Source organism: Hirundo rustica, chromosome 6 (genome assembly GCF_015227805.2).
Source record: "Hirundo rustica isolate bHirRus1 chromosome 6, bHirRus1.pri.v3, whole genome shotgun sequence".
Taxonomy (NCBI): Eukaryota; Metazoa; Chordata; class Aves; order Passeriformes; family Hirundinidae; genus Hirundo; species Hirundo rustica.
The window spans coordinates 19,602,853-19,619,605 of NC_053455.1; the positions used below are offsets into that span (position 1 = coordinate 19,602,853).

The window sequence follows — 16,753 nt, forward strand, 5'->3', positions numbered from 1 at the left end:
TTTTGTACCATGGGATGAATGCCACTATCAGGCAATCATAATAAATCTTGTTCATTAATAAATAGCCTTATTGAGCCATACACTCCTGAAGGTGAAAGTGCAGAGTTAGGTCCCCAAACAGTAATTTGAAAGGAATTATTAATTTACTTTCATCCTTTTCTGGGTTACTAAATTCTCTTCAAACCTTTTTAATTTTTCATTTCATAGTATTCAGCTTACAAAATCACATGTACTAGAGAAAAAATCCAAAATGTAGCAGGAATTCTTCCATTTTCCTACTTTTTTCCATTTTGCCCAGGATTTTTTACTCGAAACCTTTTCAAGGTACCTGGGAATTTCAGCAATATATTAATATTTAGAACCATCTTGGGTGACTACCTGCTGTGAACACTAAATGTCAAAATTACTATTAATGAAAATATTGTCATCGTATATTCAGTGTGTGAATTAACACATACAGGTAACCAAGGGCTACCATCAAACCACAGCTGAAATGCAAAGAGTGTGTTTATTTCATTACCTCACTAACAACATCAGGTGGCAGAGACACAGGGAGACCCAGGTTCCGTTTGGCTCAGCTCATCCTAGCAAGGGAGGGGGATCCAGGGGCTCCCTTCAGCCTTACTGTAACAAAAGGCTTTGGGCATGCCTGTGAAAGTGTGTTATCTCTCCACAGGAGTCCTACTTCTCAAAGCAGGAACCAGAGGAACAACACAAGGCATAAAAAATGTAACCTGCACACACTGACAGTTTTAGCAGTCTCACCTGCAAGGTAATTTTGAGCAAAATTATTCTCTCTTTCTTGTTGAATATCACAGTTTAACCCTTTCTTCCCAACAGTCAGTATTCACTTTTTTGTTTTGTTTTGTTTTGTGGTTGGGGTTTTTGTTTGTTTGTTTGTTTGTTTGTGGGGTTTTTTTGTTTGTTTTGGTGTTTTTGTTGTTGTTGTTGTTGTTAGCTATATCATAAAATCATAGAATGGTTTGTGTTGGAAGGGACATTAAAGAACATCTGATTCAAACATCCCCCTGCTATGGGCAGGAGCATCTTTCACTACAGCAGGTCTCTCAAAGCCCCATCCAACCTGGCCTTGAACACTGCCAGGGATGAGGCATGATTTGCTTTATTCTGCTGTTCCAGATGCTGGCAGTGAGACAGGCTTCCCAAGCGGGTACCCAGTTCATCCTATCCAGTACATTTGGTGTTTTCTGATTTCTTCCATTATGAAGCTAGGGATTTGATATTAAAGACAAATTTGAAAAAGAAATTGCTGAAATTATGGAAACTAGTGGTCTGTATTTTTTCTACAGTTTTATTATAATAAATAAGAAAAATATCCAGTTTCCAAAATGAAAAAGTACTCTAAATTGTATATTCAGAATGTGCATGTTTTTATAAAGGACAGCAAATTTTGGAGGAAAAAAGCTTAAGTAACTATGAACTCTGAAGCCATTGGACTTTTTGCATGGGAGAAAAGCTATGTATGCTCTCTACCTGAATGCTGGCAAAGCCTTTGACACTGCCTCTGACATCATTCTCCTGGAGAAACAGGCTGCTCATGGCTTGGACAAGTGCACTCTTTGCTGGGTTGAAATCTGGATAAAATGTTGATCCCGAAGGGGGGTGGTAAATGGAATTACATCTAGCTGATGGCCTGTCACAAGTGTTGTTTCCCAGGGCTCAGTACTGGGGCCTGTTCTCGTTAATCTCTTTATTGATCATCTGGAGAAAGAGCTCAAGTTTACCCTCAATCAGCTTGTGGATGACAGCAAGTTGAGCAGGAGTGTTGATCTGCTGGAGGGCAGGAAGGCTCTGCAGAGGCATCTGGAGAGGCTGGATCAATGGACTGAGGACGTTGGTGTGAAGTTCAACAAGGCCAAGTGCCAGGTCCTTCTCTTTGGTCACAGCAACCGCAGGCTCTGTTACTGGCTTGAGGAAGAGAGGCTGGAAAGCTGCCCAGCAGAAAAGGACCTGGGGATCAAAAGCAAGAGAACCTAATCCTGACCTGTATCAACAACAGTGTGGTCAGAAGGACCAGGGCAGTGATTGTCCCCCTGTACTTGGCACTGGTGAGGCCACATGTTGAATCCTGTGTTCAGTTCTGGGATCTTCACCACAAGAAGGACATTGAGATGTGGTGGAGTGTGTCCAGAGAAGGGCAACAAAGGTCATGAAGGGCCTAGAGCACAGGTCTTATGAGGAGCAGCTGAGGGAGCTGGGAGTGTTCAGTCCGGAGAAAAAGAAGCTCAGGGAAAACCTTACCTCTCTCTGCAACTACTGGGTCGCAGTGAAGTGGGAGTTGGTCTCCTCTCCCAAGTAACAAGAGATAGGAAAAGAGGTTGTGCCAAGAGAGGTTTACATTGGATATTAGGAAAAGTTTCTGAACAGAAATGGTGCACAAACAGGATGCACTAGTACAGCCTGCCCAAGGAAGTGGTTGAGTCATCATTTCTGGAGGGATTTAAAAGATGTGTAGCTGTGGTATTTAGGGACATGGTTAGTTGGTGGGCATGGCACTGCAGGTTTTACTGTTGAACTCAATGGTTTCAGAGTTTTTTTCAACTTAAATGAATCTATGCCTCTTCCCTGTTTCTAATATAATGCTGACTCATTTGAAACTCACCTATTAGTGAGTTTCAACCAATCTTCCTTATTTTCCATTATTAAAATATTTTTTCAAAAGTAAGGTGAATTTCAATTACCTTAATTTTGCTTCTCTAACTTTTAATTAACAAATCCTGGAATTGTACAAAGAGCAAAGTAACTGCAGTAGTAGTTGAATATCAAGGGTACAGTGCTCTAATTGTCTGTTTTTAAAAAGACAGATATTTTAGACTTTAAAATCAAAATTATTTTTTATAACTAATAATATTATATATATATTTAAAAAAAAAAAATTTTGGCTTGGAGTGACTCTTGTGTCTCTTCCATCCAGCTACATTAGGGACTTTGGAAAGGACAAACAGATTGGTTCGGTTTGAAGGCCACAAAATTCTCAAGTTGTCACTGCTTGTTGGTGAAGCATAACCCTCTAAAAAATAAGGATCCACTATATTGACCAGTGGCATGAGCATTACGTTACAGTGACCCACACAAAGCATAAATTGTGGCCAGCTAACCTAACTCATTGTCTTTCTCTTGCTCTTCCACGTTTATTACTGGTTATGCAAAACAGCATAAAAGAAGAGTCCTCCTTGATACAGCAACTTTGTTCTTTCTACAATGTCTTCTGCCACCAAGTAAAAAAAAAGACAGGACCATATAAAGATCTCAAAACAATGTATCTGTCATTGGTTGTTCTAGCATTAGGATTCTTTTACATCAAGACAACAGGGTACTTCAAAAACTGAGAAAAGCTGACTCAGTAACTAAGTAGTTTTGTTATGTCATAAATTAGTATTGGGCCTAAAATAGACACAATCAAATCTTCCTATAAATAAATACCTGATGTCAAAATTAGGTGAACTCACAATTGTTACTATCTCAGATATAATGCCACAAGAATGAGTTGGTGCGTCTGATCTTCCCAGGCTCAGCATAAAAGATATGAATTATGAGTTACTTCCTTCTTTAAAAGCTCTAGTATCTTGGCACCATATGGAAAAGATCTTTATCTTATAAAGACTTCAATCTAATGTGATTGATATTTCTTCATTCTGTGAACAGTGTTTACATTTCTAATTTTACCATTGATAAAAAGGTTTGTAAATATAGAATGTATTCTAGAATGTCATATTCAGCTTCATCTCAACTTCACCATGTAAGAAACTGAAATACTCAGCAATTAAGCAGTTCACTACAACCTTCAGATGTCTAGCAAAAACTAAGACAATGAATATACCTTAAATACAAATCCCATAGTAACCAGTGAAATGGATGATTCAATAGCATTGTCCTGTCAGGGAACTACACAAAAGACTCATGCTAACTATAATAATTACTTTATTCTCCACTGAAACAACTGTAGATTAGCAAATACATGAGAAAATGCTGTATAGTTATGGCTAATCTTTTAAGTTTGTCACACTACTTGCATGAGAAAGAAGCATCTCATCCTGACTTACTTTGGATGCTCAGATAATGAGAAGTATACTAAGAATGTATTTTCCAGAAAAAATGCTTTCCTTTTAGGTTGTCATTTCATCATTTGCGCTTCAGCATGAGAGTGTTGTTCAGTATGATAGTTCCTTGTGGTTTTTCTCTGGTTGTTTTGTTGGGTTTCTTTTTCTTCTAATCTTCTACTACAGAGCAATAATTTTAATCTTTTATATGTGACATTTCAAAAGACGTAGGCCTTAAAAGATGTAGCTGTTCTTTTTGCTAAAGTCTTTAAAAGGCATTGGGAACCAATCCACTCATACTGAAGAGAAAAAAGGTAACAAAAGCACAGTCTTATTTAAAAGGTGAAGAAATTCCAATTTAAAGCTACTTTTTTTTCTTTCTTTCTTTCTTTGTTTTTTTCTAGCAACCAGTGTAGGGAGTATTGCCTGCCTATATGTTTTCTCTGTTATTCTGTCCACAGGAAGTGGAAATAAACTTCACAGAATAAAAAATATATTTAGAAAATCTAAGTGATGACTATCCAAGTTTTCAGTAAACGTGAAATGTAAACCCTTCATGAGACACAGGAGAAATTTTCAAAAAGGAGAGAAAAAAGTTTAAAAAAATAATTTTTCTTAACAATACAGTGGTAATGTCTTTTGGAATAGTTCTGAGCCAGGAGTTTAAAACAGGATTATGTTGTAATATTTTATATTATCTGAACTGTGTTTTCTGAGGGATGACTTGATGATCTTTATTTTGAATACCTGTATTTTTACCGAATCCAAACGGCCTGAGTAAAATACCTACAAAAGCCACTTGGAACTACTTGCATGTAAACAAAACATTGAAAAGTGTTTTAAATATTTCCATCAATCTAGCTAGCTAGCTAAAAATTAATGTAATCTGTGAATTACTGAAATACATTTCAGGTGGAGTTTTGTCCTGCTCCATCATCATATCTTAGATTTGTTATTATTTTCTCCCTTAGGGGGAGCAGAACCACAGCTACCTCCTTTTCATTATATCCCATTCTAGTCTTGAGTTCTCCAAACTACTTGCCAGTAATATTTAATTCCATTTTTATTTTAGTACAGACAGTTAATACCATTATACTTTGAAGAATGTTAATTCTAAGGAATTGTTACTTTGGCAGCTCTTGACTGTATTGTAACAGTTAGGAAGAGTCCAGTTCAGGTTAAAATGTCACTGAAGTAGTTTTATACTTATTTTCAAAAACTCACATGATATTTTTTACTGTAATATTTAAACCTAGTTCACAGAAAATTCCCAGCACAATAAAGATGGTGCAATGCAGAAACAACCTTCAGGTAAACAATAATCAGACAAAAAGCTATTAGTAGGAAATGGTGAAGATATGTACAGACTAGCTTAAGAAAAGCTTTCTAAGGTCTCCAATATGTGTACAGCTTCTCACAGGTAAACTAGGGTCAAAGTGTTGGAAAAATTTTGCCTAAATGAAATAAATGTTATATCTTACATAAGTTGGTATTCTTAGAGTGGTTCTCCATTCTTCAGGACTACATATGTAATTTTTAGCCATTCATAATTAACTGAATGAAGACTGTCCCTTTTATCAGGCTCCAGACTTCAAAAATGAAAGATGTTTTGAATTTATTTTATAAAACTTTCACTACACAGTGCAAGATCATTCTTTCCATTTAAAGCTATGACACTATACAAAATAAAGCACCACATGAGAGATATCGAGCACCTCTTTTTAAATTAAGTTCAAATAGAAAAAAGGGCACTCATAAACTCAGTAGATCCAAGGAGATGTTCCAGAATAAAAGAAAAATTAATTTTCCAGCACATTTAGTTCCTGGGATATCACAATAGCTGTTCCTCTCATGGCACAATTCCTAGACAAATTGTTCAGTGATTATTCTATTTCAGTTTCTCTATTGAATATTCAGCTTAATTGCACAAAGAGAATCACTTTGCTATTGAATATGGGAAAAAAAAAAAAAAAGAAAAAAAGAAAAAAAAAAGGAGAATAATTTCTGGCTGAATCTATCTTGCTGCTCTGAAGTTGTAGGCTATAATTTTCCGTGTCCAGCTTAAAGAAAAAATATCTGGTTCATGCCTTGATTGTAACCATGAGAGATTAAATGCATTTAAGAAATGGATATAACATATATCAAATGTGTATATTCTGTTTTCACTTAAAGTATGATTGATCACCCCATGCTCCACTGCCTTTGCTTGATCATCATGGCATGTCAAGACAAATTCAAAGCTAATCCAATTTAATTTTTTCCTCAATTACAAGACCAGCCTGGGGACTAACACAAATCTGCCCAAAGAACTGTCTATTTTTAATCTGACTACCCTTTCCATAAGAGCTATATTCTTTAGAACCACAGAAATGCCAGCTTCTAGGCCAATGATTCCCAAAGCTGTAGGGCAAAGTCCATTGTCAAACCTCAAACCTTGTAATTTACTTTCCCTATCTGTTAAAAAAATAAATGGACATTCTATACTTTCATGCACTAAATGGGGAACACACTTTGGAAACAGTTTTAGGGGTTAGAACTGTTGATAGAAAATTGCTTTCTTTTCAGCTGCTTAATGATATCTCTTCTAGAAGCAAAAATTCCAAGGAAAGCAAGAGAACAGGAGATGAGACACTTATGTATCAAACTGAAGGTGAAGAATGTGAAAGGTAAGTAAAAAGTATTAACAATGATGAAAATGTTACAAAACGTATCAAACTAAAATACAAAGTAAACAGCACATGAAAGAAATCTGAACGTTTACATGACACAAACAATTAAACTACATTGTCCAAATCTACATTTCTGAACTGAATATTTTTTTTAGCCAAATGACTTCTTAATTTATGCTGTAAACCTATTAAAGTAAAAAACTCATCACAGCTCTGCAGAGGAACCCAGATAGACTGAATACATGGGCTGAATCCAACAATATGAGGTTTAACAAGACCAAGTGCCATGTCCTGCAGTTTGGCCACAACAGCCCTCTGCAGTGCTACAGGCTGGGGATGGTGTGGCTTGAGAGTGTCCAGGCAGAAAGGGACCTGGGAGTGCTGGTGACAGCAGAACATGAGCCAGCACTGTGACCTGGTGGCCAAGAAGGCCAATGGCATCCTGGCCTGTATCAGGAATGGTGTGTCCAGCAGGACTAGGTCAGTCCCCCTGTATTCAGCACAGGTCAGTACCTAAATGGTTGTAAGGTAATTAAATTGCCTTTCTTAATGTGAGTACTGTTAAAGCTGTAGAGTTTCTGAATTATTTTCTCAGTTATTACTGAGAAAAAATATATATACAAATATCTATTCAATACAAATTAGTTATTGACATTAACAGTTATTGACATTAACAATAAGTGACCTTTATCTTTCCCATCATTCTTGAATTAAAGGAAAAGAAACTTCAATAGCATTAGAGAAATTAATTTTAACACAAAAATAAAATTTTTAAAAAAAGCTCCTCTTAATTTTCAGAAGTCTATTGACTGAAGAGTAAAATGAGAAGACAGGACTGTGAAGATGGCACTATCTTGGTTTCTTACTTACATATGACAAACAGTGATATGTGCCAGCCAAATGCTGAAATCTATTCACAAATGATTTGAAATGGATGTTTTTGTCAGCACTGTTCTGGATGAGTCAAACACAGACAGTGTCAACATTAACTTCCTTACAGACAGTCCTTCTGAGGAGGAATGAGGACTGTCTGGGATTTCTTAAAAACTAAGATGATTGTACAGAGTTACTCATGTGCAGCAAGTTTGTGATGCCTGGAGGCACCAGAAATACCGTGCACATGCATCACAGCTGGTCTGTGCCTGCGCTGTAAAACCAGACTTCGAAACACACCAAATTTTTCAGGTATGTGATGTACCAGGGAGTCACACATGCACAAAGATATACCTGATACTTCCCCAGCTGTCAGGCATATTGTACAGGCACATGGCAACTATGCAGTGTAAGTTCATTAATCACCGCTTCCAAGACATAGGACATTCTCTACACATAACACGCTGTTAATCTACTCACAGTCAACAGGATTGTTCAGGATTTCCAGGGTCTGGAATGTGTATGGCAGACCTGCTGCTTTTTACACGACTGATTTTTTTGGATTTCCAAGCAATAGTAAGAAATCTTCATGAGTTTCCAGAATTGCTATTTTAAATTAAAAAAGAAGTCATGACTAGCAACTAAAAGATGAGAATAGCTCAGGGAATGATCTTCCCAAGGTCTGAATGAAAGATCAGTTGGGTCAAATTGTGTTTTAATTTTTTGCTAAGTTGTCATTATCTAAAGGTATTCAAATAAAAATCCACCTAGATTTATATTTATTTAGGCCAACTTTTTCTAGGTCTTTTCTTTATGAATTTTAATTAAATGTGACAAAAAAAAAAAAAAAAGGGGGGGGGGGGGGGAGGAGCTTCTGAATGTTTTAGACTCTAAACTGCTGAAAAAGAGAATTAGACCTTTCAAGTTATTGATGTGTTTAAGCCTCAAATAAATATTTCAGATTTCAAATTGTGTCTCTCCAGGTACTTATAATGAATTCACAGGCCTGGTGAATTCCATTTAAGATCAATTCTCTCTAGAATTGACCAATTCAGCTACAATCCTTTTAAGTAAAGTAACATAGTCAAACCCTGTTTTATGGATGGCCCATGCAAATTAGATTATTTAATATTTTATAAAACAAAGAGTTTGAAATCTTCCAACAAAAATATGATGCTTAAACTACTCATAAGATGGATGGATCCTGTATTATATTTAATAGGTGTATTAGTGGTGCAAACACTCATTTTGTCATATTTGAGAAAAATCATCCATTCTCCCTTGAGTGATGAGAGGGGATGTGTTCTTCTGGTTTTGTTTCATTTTTTGTGCCCTGCAGATTAATGTTTCTGTGGCATGAAGATCATCATTAAACAATCTTATTATCTCTGAATGAATGAATAAGCAATGGTGTAGAGCAGCAAATTTTTGCATACAGATGGTATATTAGCTTGTATCCAATATAATGGCAATCATTGGATGTATTTTGTATGAGCTTTGATGCTTAACTTCCAAATGCTGAACTATTTTTCCTCTCCCATATTCAGTACTTTAGGGTTTCCTGCCAAAATTCCTCCAAGTTACCACAGATGGAGGCACAAGAAGAATGACGGGATGTCCGAATCATTTTCTATCACTGTCCTATCAAATGTACAACAGAACTCCCTTACAAGCAGCTCCCACTGGCTCTTTTACAGCATGAATACTCTAGTACTTCAACAATGTGCATTAAAAAAAACCAACCTGCTGGTGGCTATGTTGTGTTTGAGATGTCCCTACAATTATTATAAAGAGAACCTTGGGTAACATGATCAGTTCTAGCTGTAGATCTCTGTGGACTAATAGATGGATAAGATTTTTGTTGGATGGTCCCATTCAGAGCAGAGTGGTTACCAGCTCAGGGTCCCAATGGTCTCCAGTGACAAGTGGTGTCCTTAAGGGGTCTGTATTGTCAGTGTTACTTAATATTTTCATTAATGACTAGACTGAAGGAATTGAGTGCACCCTCAACAGATTTGCAGATAACACCAAGCTGAGTAGTGTGGTGACACATCTGAAGTGCAGGTTGCCATCCAGAGTCACCTGGACAAGCTTGAGATGTCAGTCCATGAGAATCTCATGAAGTTTATAAAGACCAAGAGCAAAGTGCTGCATCCGGATCAGATACACCTAGTATCAACACAGGCTAAGGGTGAACAGATCAAGAGCAGCCCTGCTGAGAAGGACTTGTGGGCACTGTCAGGTGAGAGGCTGGACATGACCCGGCACTGTGCACTCACAGCTCAGAAAGCCAAAGTTCAACATCAAAACCAAACTTGGCCTGCATCAAAAATAGCCTGACCAGGAGGCAGGGATTCTTCCTCTCTCTCCCTTCTAGTGAGAGTGCTGCATCCAGCTCTGGGGGCCACAGCATAAGAAGGTTGAGCACATGTTGGAACAAGTCCAGAGGAGAGCCACCAAGTTGATCAAAAGGTAGGAACATCTCTCCTATGAGGAAAGGCTGAGAGAATTGGAAAAGATAGGGCTTTGGGGTGACTTAACTGTGGCTGTCCAGTTCCTGAAAGGAGCCTACAAGAAAGAAGGAGAGAATTTTTTTACAAGAGCCTGTATTGACAGGACAAGAAGGAATGCCTTCAAACTGAAGGAGAGCAGATTTAGATTAGATATGTGGGAGAAATTCTTTACTGTGAGGGCAGTGAAGCACTGGAACAGGTAGCTCAGAGAAGCTGTGGTTGCCCCATCCCTGGCAGTGTTCAAGGAGAGGTTGAATGGGGCTTTGAGCCAGCCTGGTCTAGAGGAAGTTGTCTCTGCCCCAGTGCAGGGGGATTAAAAGTAGGTGCTCTTTAAGGGGCCTTCCAACCCAACCCATTCTATGACTCTATGATCCTATGATCCTGTAGACACTAAGGATGAATTTCCCTATAGGTGAAATACATCACAGACTTTATATTTTTGATACAACACTACATAAACATTAGTTAATGCAATAATTAGCAAATACATAGTTACAAGGATATGTTAATATTTTTGTGGAATCAAAGCTTCAGAATTAAATGCACACATTCTGTAAAAACAGCATAAGAAAACTGAAAAGTCCTCAAAATTTTCTATAGCAAATAAACAATAACCTAGTGACGAAAGCTTCTGTATACATAAACAATAATGACAAGTCCTACAGTTGAAAAGAACTGCTTGCCTTAGGAAAAAAACCCACAACATATGATGAAGTCATCAGTCATCCAACATAATGAGCAGTTAGAACAGTTAGAAAAACACATAAAAACTAAATTAAATCATTTTTCTTTCTTAATCAATTTAATAAAAGGCACCATCGACCCCTGGGAAATAAGATATCTCAGTTGTTGTCCAAAGCTGAATTCTGAAAGTTAGTTTTGAACTACAGGTAGGATTATGATTCTTTCCCCTTTTCCTTTTTAATAAAGAAAGATGCCAAAGACTTAAGCAGAGACTGCTTGCAAGTGAAGTCAGAAGCAACTCTCCCTACTCTAATTAGGTTTGTAATTTTTTGTTTTTCAAATCTGTGCTGACCTTTTCTAAGACTCTCTAGCAAGAAACATCAGCGTGATGTGTATCTTAACAATGGGTATGTTTGTGTTGGGTTTCCTAAGAAAAAACAAAAGCTGATATTCAGTAACACAGTTTACAAGGGCATTTGGAGGAAATTTTTATGATTTTTTTTTCCCAGAGATCTGTGAATTTGAAACGACTTAAGGACAATCTCCCCTTGCATCAACAAAAAGGTCTTTTTTATGCTAAGGCATTTTGGCTTATGTAATAATTATATTTATCAGCAGTAGTCTGTTTACAGCAACAAGAACTTGAGCATTAACAAATATCTTTTCACGCTTTTGAAATGTTTCTATTTTTTGAAGTTACCTTTACGTTTTCCTATAATTACTGACAATATTGTATTGATAAAAAATGGTCACATTAGATAAATAAAATATTTGTTGCTGAATGGAATGGAGGCCATTAAACCGTATGTTGCAGTATTTCTTCTAGGAGGGTATGGTAGTCTTCCCAAACTAGCCACTTCTGGAAGAAGTAGTTGTTTCATGTATGCGTACTGGTCTACAAGAACACAGTCATGTCTGTCAAACCCCCAGAAAAAGTAAATGGACAGATTTTCTAATAATAGGAGTAGTGTATTAGGGGTCCTTCATGACAGGTGGGTGAGTGACTGGTTCTGCATGAATAAAAAGTAAGGTTTTACTGGAAAAAGAAAATTTATATAAGTTCTGCACATCACCAGTATATATATATGTACATATGAGTGGTAGACAGAACACCTAAAGTGAAAATGGTTGTATTTTCTGTGTGAATTGAAGACATTTAATTTCCAGTTGATGACAAATTTGCATTCAGCATGAATAATAGGTATTCTACCATCAACAACAGGGGACAGTTTCAGTCTCATGCAAATTCTCACTGACTGCATTGTGTCAATTAAAACAGATGGTGTAAGGATGGGAGTTAATGTCGTGGAAGGGAGTTAATGTATTAGGGAAAACATTCTCTTTTTTTTTTTTTTTTTCTTTCTTTCTTTTTGTGAGAAAATGCACTATTCCTTTTATGATTTTTTCCCACTTTCTGGGACCATGATGTGTAAAACAGAAAGATCAAGTCTGTAATGTAAAAGCCTTTTGCATTGTTCTTATTTCTGCTTTCAAGATTTATGATACTAAATATAAGCTGGCTAATATTTTCCTCATCTAATGGTAATCCACAGCCTGCTTGGCATGGATACAATTATTCACAGCTGTATGCAAGATGTCATTAAATGCGGAACAGCATCTCTAGCTGCCTCCTGCATACCGTTAACAGAAAATATTCAGCTTATTCCTCTTTCTAAATCACTCCTCTAAATGACCAAATTTTTACTGATATATTCAGGCATAGCAGAATTTTAAAAAAAAAAAAAAAAAAAAAAAAAAAAAAAAAAAAAAAAAAAAAAAAAAAAAAAATCAATGGCAACCTGATCTTATTTTTACTTTAGTTTACCAGAAGGAAGGTGTTTCAATGCTCCAAGTCTATTTTGTTCAACATTCCACTATAATTTCATTTTTCACATAGATTCAGGTGACTATAACCTTGAGAGATTATTTAAATTGAGATGGTTTTAAACATCCAGTTGCTTAGAATAAAATTAATATTCATTTACTTAGTCAATTCCCTCTATGCTATCTTCTCTATAATCACTAGATGAAAATCCAAAAAAGTTTCTCTGAATTATTGAATTTTTATAGCAAAGGAATTACGTTGCTAGAAACTTACCCCAGGTAAACTTGAGCACCTTTTTCTCCAAAATTCAGGACAGCAGTTTTAAAAAAACAAAGTAGCAATGAAACAAGAAGTAACCCCAAATCCTTTCAGAAAATACTACTCTAAAAAAAAAAAAAAAAAAAAAAAAAAACCAAAACAAAACAAACAAACAAAAAAAGACCACAAAAATACACCTTATGCTTTTTATTTCAGTTGGGGGGATTTTGTGTTTATTGTTTTATTTGTTTTTCTTTTAAACATCTCTCTGCATCCCTCAATGCAATTAACAAAGGTAATAACAAGAATTTATTCTAGAGGAAAGCCTGTTTTTAGGAGTGCATTGCATTTGTTTGGCAATGTTTTGGTTGTGGGATCTACAGGGATGGCTTCTGTGAGAAGCTGCTAGAAGCTTCCTCCATGTCCAGCAGAGCCAATGCCAGCTGATTCCAAGACACACGTGCTGCTGGCCAAAGTCAGGCCAATCAGAAATTGTGGTAATCCCTCTGTGATGAAATATTTTGTTTAAGAACGGAAAAAAAAAAAAAAAAAAAAAAAATCAAAACACGTTATTTGGCAACTGTAACTGCAGATCTGGTTACACAGAGCCCCATCCAGCCTGGCCTTGAACAGCTCAAGGTTGGGAAGTCCACAACCTCTCTGAAGAACCATTTCCAGTGCCTCATCACCCTTACAGTAAAGCATTTCTTCCTAATATCTAATCTATTAGATAATACCTAATACCCCCAGTTTAAGGTTGTTCCCTCTTGCCAATTACTACATGCCCTTGTGAAAAGCTCCTCTTCCTTCTTTCTTGTAGGCCCTCTTTATGTTCTAGAATATGCTATAAGGTCTTCCCACGTCTGTCTCTTTTCTAGGCTGATCTGTCCCAACCCTCAGAAAATGTTTTCAAAGAAGTGTTCCAGCCCTGTGATCAACTTTGTGGCTCTACTCTGGATCCTTTCCCATAGGTCAGCATCTTTTTTGTGTCAGGAAAAATGCATATTGACAAACTGCATAGAAGTCTAAAACCCATCACCTTTAAATTTAAAGCCTCAGAAGAAAATGTATGGAACATGCTAAAAAGCTATCTTTTAAGACAGCAGTTGAATTGAAATAATAGGAAATATAATAATAATATAGTGACAGCATATGTAGCCTAGATTTTCTGAAAGCAATCTTGTAAATCCATAATAAAATAGAATTTTGTTCCTGACTTTCTTGTCTGATACAGATTACTTCTTTGCAGTTGGTAGATTTATATATATATATATATATATATATATATATATATACACATATATATATATATATATACATATATATATATATATATACACACATTGTTTTGGGTATTTCAAAATTTCAACACTGAAACTTCTAGACTCGGAGTAGAGTTTGGGCTAATTTAGTAAACAAGGTTAATGTCATAAAATTAGGTATTTAATCGGGAAGTCATAAGGTTTAGCAGCATGCTTAATTCCATTACAACTGGTTACAAGCTATTCCCCAGACAGCTGTTCATTCAAATGCAAACATGAGGTAACTCCTTCAAAAGCAGTAATCTTCTCCTAAAGGAAAATGGTTCCATCAGGAAGTTTAGAAAAACAGAGCAATTTCTGGTAAACACTGAGACATTTACCTTCCAGTTACCTCAAGTCAACTGTGAGGCAAAAATATTTTCTTTCAGAAACTCAAGTTGTCCTCATGTATGAACATAAAGACACTTGCATTGAATTCAGTGAAGCATTTAAATAAAAGCTACTTAAAAAATTCCTAGAGTTTCAATATCTTTTTGTGCAATAGATATGCTATATCTGTGTTGGCATTGCTTTAACTAACCCATTGACACTGATGGAGGTTTTTGAACATTGAAACGTGCAGTTTCACACAGCTGCCAGAGGAGCTAAAATATTAGCTGTGGAATTGGCAAATCTTACTAATTTAAAACAGATCTAAGTGATTACATATTAAATTGTGCCTTTGGAGCCAGTTTTTCAAATATATGTTAATTTCAGAAGATCATCTCACAATTAAGCGTCAGGATCAAAAACTTTTGAAAATGGTCACAAATGAAGGAAAGAGACTAGCACTCATATTTCAGTTACATTTCACTAAGCACATGCAAAAATTTTAAGTCAAGTTAAAGAAAGCTAACAAATAACAAATTTGGATCTGATAATATTTTTCAGAAGATTGTGCAGATATATATATCTCCTCTTGTGCAAATATGTCTATCCCTTCAGCACTTATTTTGAGTGCAATAGCTCTTCATTTTATACCACAATATATAATATAGTTAGCTTACTCCTGCTGAACTACTTTAGTCTTGTGCTTGTCAAGATCTGACTATTATCTTGCTGTTAACTCCATTACTAGACCTCAATAAAAAAGACTTCAGAATTCACCAAGTTTCATTTTGGATTCTCTTTATTTATTTTTTTTTTTTTAGATTTAGATTTAAATACAAAAAGAAATAACACGACATTTATCAGTATAGCATAATACAAACATAAAAGCAAATTTTATTTGCATTGCCATAAAAAAAGATTTTAAATATGAAGGACCATTCTACAGATGGTGAATGTCAGTACACAAATCACCACAGCTGTGTGCAGTGTTGTTCTCCACTTCTGTGGACCATACCAATTTGAGTATATGCCAGTATATTAATGCTACATTTTTTAAAGTAATTTTACACTGTTTAAAAATGTAGGTGGTATATATTATCCTTTTTTTTTAATACAATTTCTTTACTGGATACAACTGGACACTAAATTATTGTTCAGCAACCAGATTAATAAAACAGAAAATACCTTACCACAATTCTTTTTTTCTCCCAGTCTGTTGCTGGAGAGGTCTAATGGAGCCTGAAGTACCTAGTACATTTTCTATAGAAAATTTTAGTAAAATGCCTCCTAAAATAAGCAGGCCAGATCCAGAAACCTCTGAATTTCAAAGTAATTGTATACGATATTAGTTTTATGTAATTGTGTTCAGAACAGAAAACATAGAATAAAAATGTTTTCCATCATGAACAGGAAGTACCAAAACATGCATAACTCATAGTACAGTGAAAACTTCAAGTGCATTTTAATATTATTTTAACAAATTTAAAATAGTTTCTTAAGATATTCAGCAGATTCACTCATTTAAGACACTTTCCAAAGTGACTTATTCATCATATGTTTTGAATATTTTCTAGAGATATTATTAATCAGCACAATTCCACAGTTGTAGTTATGATCTGCAAAAAAACCCTATACTTTGAAGACCAGTCAGAGTAGGATTTATTCGCACTTTGTGGGCTGGTTGTGCATGTTTCCTCAAATTATGTATAAAGGAATTCTATGACATAGATTTCATGTTTTCCTTTCAAGCGCAAATATGGGATACATCCAGTCTCAGTAGTTTTAGGTCATGAAAGCTACAAATATTTAGAGAAAAAAAACAGCAACTTTATAAAGCTGCACAAAATAACACTTTCCCAATGCCACAATCTGCAGTGAAACTATTCAAAACTGTTCTAAGTTGTGCATTCATAAGAGGTTTCGAAGCACAGTATACAGGAAGCTTAGACAGATACAAAAGTAAGTGCACTGAAGTGTGTACTCATGGCCTGCCAGTCCCATTGCAATTACGAATTAATGTGTCATCTTTATTTTTATGTACTCTGCCTTTGTCGAAGGTATAACACAGTGAATGAATGCCTGGTTGAATATAATGTATCATTACTTCTTTACTCACTAAATCATGTTTGAGCTTTTTTACATAAAGAGACACTCCAGCAGGGTCTTGGTATGCATTGACATTTTATGCACCACTAATGTCAAAAAACACACTTCTCCAATAGCACAACTCATCCAAGGT

The 16,753-nt window shown here is 35.8% G+C and overlaps 1 long non-coding RNA gene across 1 annotated transcript; it reads left to right on the top strand.

Annotated features, from left to right (window-relative positions):
- The first annotated feature begins 673 nt into the window (after positions 1-673).
- On the top strand, positions 674-9,374 carry LOC120754590 (uncharacterized). The gene is made up of 3 exons (XR_005701479.2): positions 674-772; positions 6,650-6,727; positions 9,151-9,374. It is a non-coding gene; the product is annotated as an uncharacterized LOC120754590 (long non-coding RNA).
- Positions 9,375-16,753: the final 7,379 nt, after the last annotated feature.